We start from the raw sequence: 17,180 nt of genomic DNA, 5'->3' as shown, positions 1-17,180 counted from the left end.
TAGGTAGTTGCATTTCCCGCTCATGTCGTTGGCTAGAAGTTGTTGCACAAAAATCGGCGGTTGAGTAAACACTTTTGTTCTTCCAGGATTATATTGATTGTTTTTTTGTTTTTGTTTTTGGCTTCGTTGGCTAGTGCATCAGCTACGATTTCCCTTGCCTGAAATTTTATCGTAGTAGAAGGCCCCTCTCCTGATGCATTAATGACCTGCAAGAGTAGATCAAATTAGCTAGTACTGTATGGCCATTATTAATTGCGTTGATCACTTTCGTTGAGTCTGTTTCCACTTCCAATGGGTATAGATCAAACCTTGAAGCCAACTGTAGCCCCTCTTGGAGAGCCTACAATTCAATGTGTAACGAAAATAGAGCATTACAGTATTTATTGGAAACCTAAAATCCATTTCCCCGTACTGTCCCTAAACACTCCTCCTATACCTCCTTTTGCATTATCGGATGCACCATCTATATTATGTTTTGTCCATCCTCTTTGTGGGGCATGCCATTTAATCTGAATGATTTTGATGGTCTGTAAGGGAGTGTTTCTGGATGTCATAAAGTGAAATTCTAGTGCATGGTTAAAAATTATTTTTAAGGACGGGTGTAGATTGGTATTGTTGGTGTTATTATAATTTCTGCTAATCCAGATTCCCCAAATTAAAAAGGGGATGAGATCAGACCATTCCATGTAGGTGACTTAATTTTGGGACTCAGACTTTTGATGTGGATGAGCCAGTGATGTGTCACAGTTGAGGGTAGGTTTATGATACCTAGCTTTTCCCATAGAGAACGGCTAGGAGACATTGAGTAAAGATATGAACTATGGATTCTTCTTCTTTGTGGCACCTAAGTCATTTGCTGTCAATATTGATACCAATATGGTGAAGGTATTTTCGGCAAGGTAGTCTGTTGTGGAGACATTGCCAAAGAAAATATTTAATTTTGTTGGGGCATTTCAGTTTCCATATCCACATGAAGTCGTATTGAGCTTTTGTGGTAGTATTGATAATTGTGAGACAGAATTTGCTGGTGAAACAACCATTAGTGTTCAGGTTCCAAATTGGTGTATCATTATTACCATTTTTTAAAGGCTTAGGAATTTGATATATTTTGTCCTTAATATCCGTGGGAATATCAAAGGAGATTTTTGATAGGTCCCATTGGCCATTTGAAAGTATTTCTTTTACCTTTTTGCTTGATTCTTCTTTATTAAGAGGACCCTCCATGCATTGTCTTAATGGTTGAAGGTTTGGTATTCAATTTGAAAACCAAAAATTTTGATTCGAATTTTCAGTGGGCTGCCAAGTGATAGCTTTAGAGCAGATTGACTATCCTTTTAGAATACTTTTCCAAATAAAAGAGGTGAAGATTGTAGATTTTTTGCTGGCATATTTGAAGATGAGGAGTTTGGACCATAAGGCTGTGGGATTAGTGAGGATTCTCCAAGCAAGGTTGCTTAGGGAAATCATATTCTTGGTGTTAGCATTTTTAAGGCCAAGGCCTCCTTCTTCTTTAGTCTTGGTAGTAGTAATCCAACTCACATAGGGGACTTTCTTAGCTTCATTAGTGGAACCCTAGATGAAATTGCGTTGGATACGATCTATTTGTTTGAGGGTTTTTGTAGGCAGATGAGTGTATTGCATGGCATGACTTGGGATTGAGTTAAGAGTGGATGTTGGTAGGGTTGTTCGACCAGCTATGTTAAGAAAATTGGCTTTTCAGGCAGACAACTTTCTTTGCATGTTATCAATAATAAATTGATAATCCCTAGGGTTAGGATGATTTTGAAGAATTGAAAAACCTAGGTATTTCCCAAAAGTATTGCTGATGTTGATGTTGAATTTATTAGCAACTTCTTTAGCTACTTTTGAAGGGCAGTTTTTTGAAAAAATAATTTTTGATTTTTGAAGATTGATATTTTGCCCTGATAATGCACAGAAGACGGAGAGGCTATTTTTTCGTGGAGTTGCATGATTTCTCATTCACCATAGCCATCAGAGTAAGGTCATCCGCAAAAAAATAGATGAAAAATACAAGGATCGCGTGGGCTAAGGTGAATGGGATCCCAACGGTGGATATCTACTTGATGGGAGATTAGACGTGAGAACATTTCCATGTAAAGTATGAAGATATATGGCGATAAGGGGCAGCCCTGTCTGATACCTCTACTTGGGCTAAAATATTCAGTAGTTGATCCATTGACTAGGATTGCAATATTACTAGTACAAATACAATGCATGATTAATTTGGAGATTGATGGGGGAAAGTTGAAGAATTTGAGCATACGATAGATAAATGACCATTCTAATCGGTTAAAAGCTTTTTCTAAATCGAGCTTTAGGATCATGCTAGCCTTTTTTCCTTTAGCCTTTTTGAATTGGTTCATAGTTTCCTGAACAATGATTGCATTGTTACTAGTTCTACTGGCCTTAATGAAACTAGATTGAAATGGACTGATAAGGTCACTGAGGAAAGATTTTATTCTGTTAGCAATAATCTTGGTGATGACTTTATAGATCGTATTACAGAGACCAACTGGTCCAAAATTTTTCAGATTGTTAGCATTGTGAATTTTTTGAATAAGGTAAATATAGGTATTATTAATACCTACTGGGAGAGTGTTAGTGCGAAAAACTTGGATACAACAGTTTATAACTGATGGGCCAACTATTTTCCAGAATTTTTGGTAGAAGAAGGGATGAATTCCATCTGGCCTTGGAGCCTTAAAGGGTTTGAAGGAGAATACATCATTAATAATTTCGTAAGGCAATAGAGGTTTATCTAGGGGTGTGAGATTTACTTTGCTGAAGCTAGTGGGGTTTTGACAAATATTTAGCCAGTTAGTGTTTTGATGGGAAGTTGTGAATGCATTGAGCAAGTGTTGATATGTGTGGTTTAAAATTTCCATTGGTTCATTGATCCAATCTCCCACATCAGTTTTCAAGTCAGTGATCTTATTTTTTCTTTTATTGTTAGAGGCCATGATGTGGAAAAACTTAGTGTTTGCATCCCCGTCTTGGATCCAGGAGATTCTGGCTCTAAGTTTTCAATAGTCGTCTTCTATTTTTAGAAAATTATTGTATTCAATTTGCAAGAAATTTCTAAATTTTGTAAGAATACACTATGGGGGTAATGCTTGTATTCTTGAATTCCTTTAAGTCTAGCCATGATTCTTTTTTTCTTTCTAAAAATATCCCCAAAAATCTTGTTTTTCCAGACTCTTACATTTTCTAGAAAGGAATTTGAAGCTTGTTGGTAGTTAGGACCTTTCCAAGATTCTTTACTAGATTGTTAAAGTCAGGATGCCTGCACCAAAAGGTTTCTAGCCTAAATGGTTTTTGTAGTGCTATGTTAGATTTACGGATTATTTCAAGTAATAGGGGATTGTGGTTAGAGTGAGTTTTTGGTAGATGAGACACAGTTGCATTAGGGAAATAACTAATCCAATCACTATTTGCAAAAAATTTATCTAATTTTTTCATGATTAGAGTTTTTTTCTTTCTACGTTTTGTCCACGTGAATTTGAACCCCTTAAAGCCTAGGTCAATAAGACCGCATTTGTTAATGCAACCCCAGAGATATTTTGCATGTTTTCTGTTAATGTTGTTGCCTCCTAATTTTTCATTTGCGTCTAAAATATCATTAAAATCCCCCTACTAGCCATGGCCCATTAAAAGTAGCATGCATATTAGTAAGATTGTTCCACATTTGATTCCTACAGTTAATGTTAGTACTAGCATATATAGAGGTAAATAACCAAGACTTGTGAGTGGAGATTACCTCAATGGTGGCACTGATTTCATGGTTTCTACGCACGAAGCTGTGAACACTGACAAGGGTATGATCCCACAGGATGACCATTCTACCCGATTGACCTTGAGCCGGAATTTCGATCATATCAGAAAAACCAAATGGGTTTAGAAGAGGCATATGATTGTCCATTCCTGTTTCCAAGAGAGTGACCATGCATGGTCGATGAGTGTTAATCATTTACCTAAAATTTAATCTAAAGTTATCTTTGTTCCCACCCTGAATGTTCCATATAATGAATGAGATAGCTCTATTCATATTGATGTTCCAGTTGTGTAGATCCCCATTCTCTAACACTCTTGGTGCATGTATTGGAATCCTTCTTTGAAAGGGAACCAAGATCATTGCATGCTGCCCTACTGTTGGGTTTGCCTGTGGTCTTATGTTCATTGTGCACTTGTAGAGTGCCATCAGACAGTTGAATATTTGCCTCTGTTCTTGCGTCTTCATGAAGATAAACACTTTTACCTCATCGAGATTTGAATCCTCGATTATTGATTTTGGGATTAAGTTGATAGGTTCCACTGCTTCCTCCATCATGTCCTGTTGTGGTGTGTTTGATGGTGTGTTTGGGATGTGATGGGCCTTGGTGATGAAACTGGGGTGCATGCTAGGCATTTGGAGCTTGGCCTTGATTTGCATGTGCATCCCAAGGTGTAAATATTGAGTTGATGTTGGTCATCACTTCCGAAATGAAGAATGGGAGCTCCATCATTGGGTTTGCATTTTGAATCGAGACAAGTGGGGTGACAGACTCCACTCTCCCATCATCATCTGGGTTATGTTGGGTGTTGTGTTTGGTGCTATGAGGTGGAGTATGTTGTTCATCCAAACATGATTCATAAAGTTCTTCATCTCCATCCAGATTCCTTCCGAGATTAGCTGGGCTAGGTAGTGAGAGTTTTCTAACACGATTACTGTCTCTCTTCCATTCAACATTATGTTGAAGGAGATGGCATAGCCTATCAGGCCCAACAACACCCACGATAACGGTTGGTGGTTCTCCGGCAGTGGAGGTGGGATGAAGATTATGAGGGTGTTCATTGTTTGGGAGTGAGGAGGAGGTTGGTTTGCCATGTTCAGAGGTTGCTGTTGGCGTAGGATTTGGATGAGACGATAACGCCTTCTGGGAATGGGTAATCTTGGCATTGTTTGTTAAAGGGTTAGTACTTATAGAAGGATTTGGGACAGTATTGGATCCTTGTATTTTTGCAGGATCTTTGTCAATGATTGTTGGCTCAGTTTGCATGTCATTTGGGAAGGATAGCGTAGAGAATTTATTGAAGGTGGGAACAGATTGGGCTTGGGTTACGTGTTGCATGGCATTGGCCATTTGGAAAGAGGGAGACTGTTGGCGTGACAAGTATAATTTGTCATTTGTGGCATGCAGATTATAATTATTAGAATTAGTAGAGTGATTTGTGGTATTGGCATGATTAGAAGGATTTTGATAGCTTTTGTTAGCAGTATTACTAAGTATTTGGGTAGAGTAGTTTGTTTTGCTTGACACGTGCCCAACTGAGTTCTCAATATTGTGTGTTTTATTAGTTTGAGAATTATTTTTAGTAGTTTTTTTTGATGGCTGGTTTGTGGTTTTTCCAAAACCGTGTCCTGCTCCATTAGAGTTGTAAAGTGACTTTTTGTTTGGATATTATCTTTGTTTGTGAAGAGGTCACCTTTAGTAGTAGCTTTCCCAGAGCCATTTTCACTTGGAGTGTTCTGTATAGAACGAAATTTATAGTTAAAGATTTATGAGCTAAGAAACTTACATGTGGTGACATAAAAAATATTGACATTAATACATGCAGCCTTTGATGTTTCTGAGCTCCCATTCATTGAAGGATTCTTATTCTTTTTGTTGAATGTGACCGTCTTCCATTCTTCTTTTGCTTTGCATGGCTCTTGGCCACGCTGCTCAATTTCACCATGCTCTTTTGTTACTAAGATTGTTGGGTATTGTTTTTTGATGGTACACTGCCCTGTTGTGTGACCTAAATGGCCACAACTTTTACAAAGGAGTTTTTCTCCTTCATAGAGGTTACGTTGTTTGTGATTACCTATCCACAACTGGATTTAACTGGTCTTTCCAGAGGTAGCTCCACACAGAGCCTGGCATAACGATCACGTAGAGCTATTGATGTGCAAGCATCAACTTTGAGTAGTCTTCCAATTGTGTTACCCACTTTTTTCAGAATTTCTTCATCATAGAATTCTGTGGGAAGATGAGGTAGACAAACCCAAATTGCAGTAAAGATTTGTTTGGCAGATGAAGGGACGAAATTTGGTTCCCATCGTTGCACTGAAAGGAAGTAACCAAAGATGAACCATGGTCCATTTTGTAATGCATTCTCCAAATTTTCCTCCTTGTTGAATCTTACAATATAGTATTGTTCGCCAAGATCAATTAGGGGAAAAGCCTCAGTTGGCTTCCAAAGATCTGTTAACTTGCGTTTGAGGACTTGGTGGAGAATTTTTTTCCCTTGTAGTTTTATTATTATCGAAAATCTCCATGGGTAATAAATACGCTGTTTGTCTTCCCTACTTATAGGAACTTTAAATTCTTTTTCTTGGTCATCAGGGACCTTTTCATCTTCTTCCTCGTTAGTATCAAGAGCCATTGGGGATAGGTATGGGGTAGTGATGTTATTGAGAGTTTCTTTCTTGTTCATTGGTTAGAAGCTTGTCTTTGAATGGGGAAGGTATAGGATTGGTTAATTGAGGTAATTTAATGTCCGGTGGTTTTGGAGGTATTCCTCCTATGTCATTGTGTTGTTCCATTGAAATTTCCGGTATGGTTACTTTTGAGAATGTACAGGTTTGGATTTTCTTTTAGTGAGAAGGGAGAGTTTCTCTCTCTACTCCACCCGATCCCAAAATCTTTACTATGGGTGAGTTATATAACTGCCAGTTGCCTTTCACAATAATAATTTTCTTTGACTTCAAGTTTTGTACATTAACAGGTATAAGAATTATTTATAGAATTGGTATCTTGCTTGACAAAAAAATTACACTAAAATGTAATTAACTATAGGAGGTTAAACAACACTAATGGTATAAACAAAATTTACCTCGTTAGGGTATGTAACTTAGTTTCTATGTATTGACGTTGTAAATAGTTAAGAATTTAAGCTATATATACTATCGCGGTATTTACCTAGTGTAAGCATGTAAGCTATCCTATTTTCAAGATTTAAATACTTCTTTTTATGGAGGCATACTGCAGATATCCTTTGAATAACTTAATAGTTTAGGACCAACGCCCACCAACATTCCTTCGTTTTGGACCAACACCCATACTCTTGAAACATTACTTCTGTCATTTCATAAATACTTGGATTGCACGAAAACTAGTTGAATTTAGTACATTCTTAGAGATGAAAATATTTAGTATTCCGCGTTAGGGGAAGGAGAGTAAAAACTGAAAATGATGATCAGGTTTTCAATAATGTTGATGAATTTAGCGAAAGTGATGAAGAGTTTATGGAGGTGAATGAATATTTTGAGGAGCAATTACTGTTCGATGAGGAGAACGTCGGCGATAGTTAGGGGCAGCTCCAGAGGGAGGGTGGTAAAAACTTTTGCTTATTTCAGGCTCACTTATTTTCAATTAGACAATATTAAAAGGGCAATCCGGTGCACTAAGCTCCCGCTATGCGTAGATTCGGGGGAAGGGTCAGATCACAAGGATTTGTTGTACGCAGCCTTATCCTGCATTTCTGCAAGATGCTGTTTCCACGGTTCGAACCCGTGACCTCCTGATCATATGTCAGCAATTTCTCCGATTACACCAAAACATCCCTTCATACTTAGACAATATTGAATAGGAAAAAAAAGTACAAGTTTTTTTTACTGAGGGAGACTACCTACTTTTTAATTATAAAAATATTTTAGAACTTAAACTTAGGCTATTCAAGTCTTTATATTAGTAAATAATTTTTTTTACAACAAGATCCAAGATACTATATTGCAAACACATGACTAGCATTTTAGTAACTTGAATTAATCCTCACTAATATAAATATTAGTATTACTATCACATATTTTATTATAAACTTAAAGCCTTTATATCTTGTAAGAATATATACTACACTTTAATAAAAAAGAACAAAGAAAAGAAATTTCTCTTATTAGAAACAACAACAACAACAACATACCTAGTAAAATTCCACTAGTGGAGTCTGGGGAGAATAAAGTGTACGCAGACCTTACCCCTACCCCGAAAAGGGCAAACATCAAGGTTACGGTTCTGCAATACTCACTTCACATAGAACGACTGCTAACAAACCAAACAATGCAATACAGAAAGTTAAGGAATCCCAATATCCTTTAATAAACCAATCCCAACCACTTAACATCCGCAATGATACACTGAACTATTATGTAATTCAGAGTGAGATTAACAAAAGAGAAAAAGGAGAAAAGCTATGAATAGGTAAAGAAAACAAAACAAGCTGATTCTCTAATTTAGAAACACATTTGTAGAATTTAGTACAATTAGATAAAAAAAACTTTATTATCTAATATACTAGATAGTACAACTTACGCGGTAAGACGTCTAGTGACTTTGATTGGACCAAAAACTCAATCATCTTCAAAGTAATTCGCAACGTCTACCCTGATGTTTAGCCACTCCATCCATTGTGATTCGGGAAGCTTCCTCAAACAATTTTAAACCATTATTCCCGTATAAATTCTGATATAGATGGAAAAGTTTAGCGTGTGATTCAGCAGTTGATAAAATATTCCTCCTCCGGCAATCAACAAGATCGCACCGCAGGTCAACACTTAGGCACGCTAGGCATTTCTGCGGCTTCATCGGCAAAACCCTAGTTATAGAGAAGATAGTTCCTTAGCTTGCAAAATGATCGAAACTAACAAAAATTTGAAATAGAATTATAAAATGAGCAATTTATACTGGTTGAATTATAGGGAGTTATTTACCTGGTTTGCCCCTACCAAATGTGCCGCCTTTAATATTAAAGGCAAAAGACCCTTTAGCACTCGGAAGGAATATACCTTGGTTTTTTTCTTTTTTCTTTTGCTTGAGGCGCAAGTTTAGGTTTAGAGCCTGTTTAACCAAGCTTTTGGATGGTCAAAAGTACTTTTCTTTTGTCAAAAATAGTATTTTTATAAAAATATGAGGTGTTTGGCCAAAATAGAGAAGTGATTTTAAGCAGTACTAGAAGCATGTTTTTTTTTCTTTTGGGAAGGACCTTTACTTTTTTTTTTATCTCTTTTTTTTGAACATAAAAGTACGAAACTTATATTACTTAAACACATTACAAAATGGGGACATAGTCATTAGGGCATTACTATTGCCCATACTTGCTAAATAAGTACATACACTGGTACAGATGTTCTTAGCACTAATACATATTTCATGCTTGTTCCTCAACACTTCTTGTTCAACAAAATAAGGTGGACGAGCATGGTAGAAACACTTGGTAGAGGAGGGGAGCTTGATTGCTTCCTTTGCCATCAGGTGGCCACTTCATTACCTTCCCTAAAGTTATGCTTCAGGGTTGGGAGCTTCAGTTGGTGCATTAACTATCTGCATTTAGAGACAATATTATAGAAGTTATTATAATCATCATGCATAAGCTTAATGATATCCGTGCTATCAGTTTCGATTTCCATATATATGAAGTTAAATTTTTTTGCAATCTCGAGTCCCTCTAGTAGAGCCATCAATTCTGCATGTGTGGGTGAAAATGCCTTGATTGCCTTGTGGAAACCCATGATCCAATCTCCGTTGTTGTTTCAGAATATACCACCAATTCCTGCTGCATTGTTATTAGTAGAAAAAGCACCATCACAGTTTAATTTAATCACGTTTTTAGGCAATTTGTGCCACTTGATCTCTGTTATAATTTTTTTGTTAGTGAAGGGTTTTTTTTTCTGTGATGAAGATATATTCCCATGCAAGTTGAATAGTTTTATTAGCATCCAAATGGCAATTGAGGTTGTTCATGTGTTGCGATTTCTATTTTTCCATATTTCCCATATTCCCAACAAATCTTGTTTGAATTATGGAGGATAAAAATATCCCTTAGATTAACTAGCCAGTTTTCATCACTAATTATGTTTAGGAAAGTGAGGCCCATGTTTCTCCAAAACTGGCGCGAGATTGGGCATTCCAGAAAAATGTGATTGATCTTTTCTATTCCTATTATGCAAGCGGTACAAGTGGCATCAATGTTCATACCTATTTTGGCTAGGTAGGCTCAACAGGGAATACGGTTCTGCATGCATTTCCATAGAAAAAATTAATTTTGTTTGGACAACGAAGGTTCCAGATCCATTTGAAGGAGTTGGATGTATGATTTGGTTTGCTGAGAAGGTTATAGCAAGACTGAGTAGAGAAGATACCATTAGAATTAAGGCTCCAGCTAATTTCATCAATTTTTGATTTTTTACAAGGTATTGGAGTTACGTAAAGGTTTTTGATTACCTCAGGAGGTAATTCAAAAGAAAGGGCCTTTAAATCCTAATTATTGTTCTTGATTAGACTCCCTATTGATAGGTTAAGGTCACTCCTGTTAACAAGGCCTTCGATTGAGCATCTTAGAGACTTGGAGTTGTATATCCATTTGTTATATCAGATATTCAAATTGGAATTATGTGACGGATGCCAAAGAATATCATTGTTACAAACTTTCCAACCCTTTGAGAATGGATTTCCAGATGAAGGAAGTGTTAGTGATAGATTTTGATTTAGCATATTTGGCCATAATGAGATGGCACCAAGGGATGCAAGGGTTTTTTAAGAGTCTCCAGGCTAGGCTTCAAAGAAGGACCAAATTTTTCTCTTTTGCCTGACGAATACCCAACCCTCCTTCAATCTTTTCCCTAGTAACAGTTTCCCAATTAATTAGATGGAGTTTTTTAGCAATACTAGAGGAGCCCCAGATAAAATTTCTTTGAATTTTGTCAATTGTGTTTAGGGTTTTGGGGGGAAGAAGTGTGATTTACAATGAATGAGAAGGAATTGCTCCTAAAGTGCTAGATGCTAAAGTGGCTCGTCCATCCATATTAAGAAAAGGGCATTTTCAATGGGATAATTTAGAATGTAATTTGTCTAAAATGAATTGAAAATCTGTGGCTTTTGGAGAATGGTTAAGAATTGGAAACCCAAGGTATTTTCCAAATTCATTAGTAGACTTTATTCCAAAAAGAGATGTTAGGAAGTTTGAGTGGTCTTTTGGGCATTTTTTTGGGATGACAATTCTTGATTTAGACTTGTTAATGGCAAGACCAGATTCTATACAGAAGAAGTCCATGCAATATTTGTGCAACGACTTGTCTTTTTGTTTGCTTTTCCCATTAGGGTTATGTCATCCGAAAACAGAATGTGGGACAGGGAAGGTTCCTTATGGCTAATGTGAATAGGATCCCAATTTCTAAGATCAACTTGGTGATTGATTAATCTAGATAGGAGTTCAAAACATAAAATGAATATATAAGGGAGAGAGGGTCTCCTTGACGAATACCTCTACTAGGCTGGAAGAAGTTTGTTCTTACCCCATTCACTAAAGTCCCCATTGAGCTAGTTGTTATGCAATGCATAATGAGCCTAGATAACTTTGGAGGAAAATTAAAGTATAGTAGGGTCTTGTGAACAAAAGACCATTTTAGCCTATCAAATGCTTTCTCCAAATCCAATTTAATAATCATATCAAAGTCGAATTTTTTTGATCGACTAAGGTTATTCATAATCTCTTGAATTAAGATGGCATTATCACTAGTTCTTCTATTTTTAATGAAGTCGGATTGCATAGGGCTAATAAGGAGGGGCAGGAAAGACTTTATTCTATTAGCAATTATCTTAGTGATGATTTTATAAGCAGTGTTGCACAACCCAATAGGTCTAAAGTTTTTGAGGTTGTTTGCATTAGGAAATTTTGGAATGAGACAGAGGAATGTATCATTGATGCCACTAGGTAAAGATTGAGTGTTGAAAATGTTGTGACAATAGGAAGTGAAAGAGTTTCCTATTATATGCCAATATTTTTGGTAAAAAAAGGGTGAATGCCATCCAGGCCTGGTGCTTTGAATGGCTTAAAAGAAAAAATTGCCTTAGTAATTTCCATGTTGGTAAGGGGGTTATCTAGGCAGCTTAGATCTGCCTTGTTGGCACTCGAGGGATCAATGATTGAATTGTTTTTGGAGAAGCAATTTTAGCAGTCTTAAAAGATTCCATAAAGAAAGAAAGGGTGTGATCAACTATTTTCTTGGGTTCAGAGATCCATTCCCCATTATCTTTGGTGATGTACATAATGGCATTACGACGTTTATGATTGGATGCCATAATGTGATAATATTAGGTGTTGGATTCACCTTCATCGAGCCAATTAATTCTAGATCTTAACTTCTAGAAATCATGCTCCATATGAAGAATATCGTTATACTCCAGTTGGAGGTTGGATTCAAAATTTTGTAAGAAGTCACTGTTTTGGTAATGGGGAGAAGATTGGGTTCCATTTAATCTAGCTAAATTTTTTTTTCTTCTTTTTAAAAATATCCCCAAACGTTGTATTTTTCCATCTTGTAACCTCATCTCTAAAATAATTTTGGGCATCAACAAAGTCTTTTTCAGACCAACAGTGCTTGACTACATTGATAAAATCCGGATGCCTACACCAAATTGTTTCCAACTGGAATGGTTTATTACTATGGTTTACATTCCTAGGGATTAGATTAATAAGTAAAGGATTGTGATCTGAATGAGTTTTTGGAAGATGGATTACTACAACTTTAGGGTATAAGGAAATCCATTCTTTGTTAACAAAGATTCTATCTAGACATTCCATGATTAAACCCTTTGATTTTTTCCTATGGTTAGACCATTTATACTTACATCCCTTGTAGCCTAGATCTAAAAGGTTACATCGATTAATACTATTCCAAATCGAGTTGCTACGTCTGCGGTTTTTGGGGTTACCACCAAATTTGTCATATGAATTGAGGATGTCATTAAAATCACCCACAAGTAACCAAGGCCCTTTAAAACTATTATTAATATTTTCTATGTTGTTCCACATTTCAAGTCGTTTATCTAGCTTAGTACTAGCATAAATGGAGGAAAAAAGCCAAGTAGTTTTAGAAGGAAGTACCTCAATAGTGGCATGTATCTCTTGATTATTTCTAACAAAGTTATGAACCTTGACAACACTAGCATCTCATAGGAGCACTATGCCACCAGATTGGCCTTCACTTGGAACTTCGATCATTTGGAAAAAATCAAAATCAATTAGAAGGGACATGTGGCTTTCCATTCTTATTTCTAAGAGTGTAACCATGCAAGGTCTATGAGTATCCAACATTTCACGAAAGTTCATCCTGAAATTGTCATTGTTACCTCCATGGATGTTCCAAATAATAATTTTGGTAGGCCTAAGCATTGTTGTATGGTTGTTTGTTGGCCCATTCTCCCTCTGGGCTTGAAGCACTGGATTTCTCCTCAACGATGGGACTAAGATCATTTCATGGTTTTCCACCGTTGGGTCCTGAGGAGGCCTTACATCAATTGAGAATTTGTAGAGTGCTGGTGGACAACTGAGTACATACCTCTTCTCTCGTTGGTCCCTGAATAGATACACTTTTACTTCGTTGATTCTTGAAAACTCTAGGACTGGTCCTAACCCTAGCAGGTTTATTTATTCTTCCTCCCCCATTTGGATATTTTTTGGTTCTGGTGCATTGGGAGGGGCCTGTGCTTGAGGAATTATTTGTGGAATCTAAGGTGGAGCAGGGTGATTTTGTGGGTTTGGTGGGTGTGCATGAGGTGGTTCTTTCATGTTGGAGTTGGTTTGTGGTGCTACATTGTCGGTTGGGGCTGACCAAGGAATGAAGATTGGTTTCATATTGGTGATCTCCCCTGGTGGGAAGAAGGGAAGATCGATTGGAACTTGTTGAGACTGGATTGAATTGAAATGAGGGGGAAGACTCCATTGGTTTCTCATTGCTTGGGCTTGACTCAGGTTCATTGATGGGTCTAGAGGGTGGAGGATGTTGTTCATCCACACATGGTTGAGATAATTGTTCATCGCCATGTGCATACCTTCTGATACTAGTTGAGCTAGGAAGTGGGAGTTTTGGAGAACAATGATCGTTTTCTGGCCGTTCAGTACCATGCTGAATGTTATAGCATGGCCCATGAGGGCTTGTTCCACCCATGAAAGAGGTTGATGATCTTGTGGTAGTGGTGGTTGGATGAAAAAGGTTTGATTGCCTGTTGATGAGCTTTGTGGGAGTGGTGGGTTTGACATGTTTATGGCTCGTTGGTGTCTCAAGATTTGCACTAGACGATACCTTCTTCTCTGAGAAATGGGGATTCTTGGCATTGTCAAGTGAAGATATGGAGTTTATATTAAGGCTGTTAGTAGTATAGTCTAGGGTTGTGTTTTGATTAGCCGGAGTAGGATGGCTATCAATGATTGTGTCTATAGGCAGATCTTTGAAGTTGCTTGGTGGAGTGGTATTAAAAAGATTTGGGCTGGATTTTGTGTGAGTAACGTGGTTGGCTTCATTGGCCATTTGGGAGTTGATATGGTTTTGTTTGTCCACACGGTGAATAGTTAGAAGGGGAAGATCACTATCCATGCAGAGAGTTAACTCCTCGTTAGTCAGGGATTGGTTACTATTAGCTTTTTGATTATTGTTTGAGTGAGAGATACGTTTTGTATTAGGGTTACTTAGGTTATCATTTGTCATAGTAGTGAAATCATTAGTTTGCATGTCATTTAATTGGCTTGGTTTAGGAGTTGCCAAATGGATGTCCATTGGTTGAGTGACTGCCACATCAATAGCCATGCAAGAAGTGTCGTTATTTTTTAGGATAATTTTGTCTGATTTGGTGAGGTTAGGCGGAGAGTCCAAAGTCACAAATTTGTTTTTTGTGACAATGTGAGTTCTGGTATGGTTAAGTTTCCCTAAATTTTTAGAAGGAGTAGTATTAGCGTTACTAATATTAACAGTACTTTTTCCATCTAGATTAATATTGTATAATGGGGATTTAGAATTACTTGGGGTGGATGTGATTGGATCATTTGTCTTACCAGATGTGTGGTGTGGCGCCTTTGGCTTGTTGTTGGATTTTTTCTTTTTGGGGAATGCTACTGTTTGCCAGGCATCCTCCTTGGGCAGGTGAGATCCAGTTTGCATGCTGGCTTGAGAAGTATCCATAACCTTGGATTGGCTGCTGGGGTGATCTCCTTCTGGATTGACGGTCTTGCTCCTTTGCTTTGTGTAGTTACGTGAGGCCATTGAATGCCCTAGTCTGCCGCAATTTTCACAGAGAAAGTTAACCCCTTCATAATGAATTTCTTGCTTGTGTTGGCCAATGAAAATTAAGGGTGTAATTGGGACGTCTAATGGCACTTCAATGCAAAGTCTAGCATAACGACCCCTAAGGATGGAAGATGTGCATGCATCAATCTTTAGTAGTTTACCTATTTTGTTGCCAACTTTTTTGAGTATTAGTCCGTCATAAATTCTGTTGGCAGTTGTGGTAAGCGTATCCAAATAGAGGCTTGTATTATTTTCGCCTTTGAAGCAATAAAATTAGGGACCCATTTTTGTACGGATAGGAAATGACCAAAAATAAACCAAGGCCGTTGCGGAGAACTTTGAGCATGCATCCTCATTGCTAAATTTTGTAATATAATAATTGGACCCTAGATCAATCAGTGGGAAATTTTCTTTTAATTCCACAGGTCTTGAATCTTCCTTTTGAGTAATTGGTGTTGGATCCTCATTCCTTGAAGTTTGTTAATTGTTGAGTATCTCCAGGGAGAGTAAATTCTTTGAAGGTCTTCTGGAGATAACTGAATTAGGTGATCACCATTTGAGTGAGAGATGGAATTTTCCATGTCATCGGAGTGGTTTGCATGAGGTTGGACATTTGAGTCGATAATCATGTTAATCTGACCATCTAGTATGCCATCTACTAGTTTGTCTTTGAAACTAGGGGTGGATGGAGTAGGATTAACTATGGAATGCATGGAATCAATATCGGGTGGTTTTGGAGGGATTAGATTAGAGGTATTTGACTGTTGCATAGCTAGACACTTGATAGTAGGATGCGTATATTTTTAGTGAGAAGGAAGATACTTTTTTTTATCTCTACCAAACTCTTTTTTCTCTTTTTTATTTTTTTTCGTATTTTTATTCTTTTTCTCTTATTCCTATTTGAAATAATCTCTCTACTATCAAAGATTTCTTCTTTTTCTTTCACCATTTCTTCTTTTTTCGTCTCCTGTTACTCTTCAAAATAATAAGGCTAATCACCAGATTCAAACACATTTTTCATAAGATATGTTTTTTTTGTAGTATACTAAATATTATATGATCTCCAGTTTGTAATTTACTTATATATATATTTTTTTGGCGTGCATGCATATAATATAGTTGACATAATGCACTACTTCCTAGTTTATTTTTTCTCAAGAATTAATAGTATTTTTCATACATGCAACTTGTTAGTACATGTGTTCGTACTAGTATTATTGCTTTTATATACTTATACTAATTAAAAATCTTTAATATATATTATTTTATGTTTTATACTTCAATTGCATAAAATAAAAAATAATTAAATTCTTCTATAATAGATATTTAAAATTTAAAATTTCCCTTTTTTAATAATGCTAATTGTAGATTAAACATTTACTTTTCTTTATTGTAATTTGACACTTAAAAGTACATTTTGAAAAGATTGGTCAAACACAATTTGCTTATCAAATATTGCAAAAAGTACTTCTCATACAAATTGGCCAAACACAAACTACTAATCTCCAAAAATACTCTTTTTGAAGACCTTGCAATTGCGAGGTCAGAGACCAGCACCAGAACAGGTTTTCACCAGCTATATTCTAACAGCTTGTTTGGATGGTTGTTACCTATTGTATTGTATCCTATTGTTACTTTACGATGTTTGTTTTGATTGTTACTTAAATTTTATTGTATCGTATCGTTAAATTCGTCGTTATGTAACAACGAAATATGCCACTTTATGTAACGATCGATCTGGTGTGGTCGCGTCGTTACCTTGTCTTTTTCTCTCAGTCTCACCCTTCATTATAATTAAATAATTTTATTTTATCATTTATCCTATATTTTCATATAATAATTTTACCCCGTATCATAATTTTTATTTATAATATTGCAAGTTTATTCTTCATATTGCTGGTGCATGATATCATGAAATGACGTCAAACGATATAATCTATCCAAACATTGTATTCATCAAACAATACACTATGAAACGATATGTAAAACCATCCAAACAAGCTGTAAGTCCAAAAACCTTCCGTAACCTATCCAAAGCTCACCCGACCCCTCGGGGCTCCAAACCAAACATGCACACAAGTCC

Source organism: Nicotiana attenuata, unplaced genomic scaffold (genome assembly GCF_001879085.1).
Source record: "Nicotiana attenuata strain UT unplaced genomic scaffold, NIATTr2, whole genome shotgun sequence".
Lineage (NCBI taxonomy): Eukaryota > Viridiplantae > Streptophyta > Magnoliopsida > Solanales > Solanaceae > Nicotiana > Nicotiana attenuata.
This window is presented reverse-complemented; position numbering follows the sequence as displayed.